At 41.7% G+C, this 1,779-nt stretch overlaps 1 protein-coding gene across 3 annotated transcripts in view; it reads right to left on the bottom strand.

The window, feature by feature from the left end:
- The window catches only part of SLC35A3 (solute carrier family 35 member A3), a 68,091-nt gene that overhangs the window by 32,639 nt on the left and 33,673 nt on the right, over nucleotides 1–1,779 (bottom strand). The window lies entirely within an intron of this gene.

Below are 1,779 nucleotides of genomic sequence, written 5' to 3'. Positions count from 1 at the left end.
AAAAAAAAAAAATACAAAAATTAGCCGGGCATGGTGGTGGACACTGGTAATCCCAGCTACTCAGGAGGCTGAGACAGGAGAATTGCTTGAACCCAGAAGGCAGAGGTTACAGTGAGCCAAGATCTCACCACTGCATTCCAGCCTGGGCAACAGAGCAAGACTCTGTCTCAAAAATAATAATAATAATAATACCATACACAGTGAAACTATTGTTAAAATGAACGCAGACTGGGCGCGATGGCTCATGCCTATAATCCCAGCATTTTGGGAGGCTGAGGCAAGTGGATCACCTGAAGACAGAAGTTCGAGACCAGCCTGGCCAAAATGATGAAACCTCATCTCTACTAAAAACACAAAAATTAGCAGGGTATGATGGTGTGAAGCTGTAATCTCAGCTACTCAGGAGGCTGAGGCAGAATAATCACTTGAACCTGGAAGGCAGGGGTTGCAGTGAGCCGAGATCACACTGCTACACTCTAGCCTGGGTGATGGAGCAGGACTCCGTCTAAAAAAAAAACCAAACAAATGCAAAGCCAGACATGGTAGAGTGTGCTTGTGGTCTTAGTGCCTGGAAGGATGAGGCAGGACAGGTTGAGCCCAGGAGTTTGAGACTGCAGTGCACCATACTGTGCCTGTGAACAGCCACTGCACTCCAGCCTGGGAAGCACAGCAAGACATCACTCTTTTAGAAAATAAAAAAATCAAAAAATAAATCAAAATACATTTAAAATTTAAAAATAGATAAAATTTTTAAATAAAATGAAAGATAAAGTCTTTCCTAGACAAGGAAAAACAGAGGAAATTAATCACCACTAAACCAGGCATATATGAAATACTTAGGCCAGGCACCTATAATCCCAACACTTTGGGAGGCCAAGGTGGGGAGATCTCTCGAGCTCAGGAGTTTGAGACCAGCTTGGAAAACATGACAAAACCTCATCTCTAAAAACATATGAAAGTTAGCCAGGCACGGTGGTGTCCACCAGTAGTCCCAGCTACTTGGGAGGTTGTGGGAAGATGGCTTGAGCTTGTGAGGCAGAAGTGGCAGTGGGCCAAGACTGTGCCCCTGCACTCCAGCCTGGGTGATATGGCCAGACCTTGTCTCAAAAAAAAAAAAAAAAAAAAAAAAAAAAAGAAAAGAAAAAGATGCTTAAAGGAGTCCTGCACCTGAAAGTCAGTGTCTACCATGATAAAAGCATATGAAAGTATAAAACTCACTGGAAAAGCAGATACACAAATGATAAAGAGAAAGGATTCAAACATTATTAACACACTACAGAAAGCAATTGGCAAAATGAAGGAATAATCTCCCTCTATCAATAATAACTGTGAATGTAAATAAATTTCCCACATAAAATATGTGGACTGACAAAATGGATTTAAAAAGCCTTAAGTCAAATACACACTACCTACAAGAAACGCAGTTCACCTGTAAAGACAGACATAGACTGAAAGAAAAGGGATGGAGAGATATTCCATGCAAACAGAAACCAAAAATGAGCAGAAATAGCTATACTTATATAAAATAGACTTTCGATCAAAAACTGTTAAAAGAGACAAAGAAGTACTTATATAATGAAAGGGATCAATTCAACAAGACTATATAGCAATTCTTTTTTTTTTGAGACGGAGTTTCGCTCATTACCCAGGCTGGAGTGCAATGGCGCGATCTCAGCTCACCGCAACCTCCGCCTCCTGGGTTCAGGCAATTCTCCTGCCTCAGCCTCCTGAGTAGCTGGGATTACAGGCATGCACCACCATGCCCAGCTGATTTTTTGT

The sequence above is a fragment of the Cebus imitator genome, unplaced genomic scaffold (assembly GCF_001604975.1).
Source record: "Cebus imitator isolate Cc_AM_T3 unplaced genomic scaffold, Cebus_imitator-1.0 Scaffold199, whole genome shotgun sequence".
In the NCBI taxonomy this organism is placed as follows: Eukaryota; Metazoa; Chordata; class Mammalia; order Primates; family Cebidae; genus Cebus; species Cebus imitator.
This window is presented reverse-complemented; position numbering and strand designations above follow the sequence as displayed.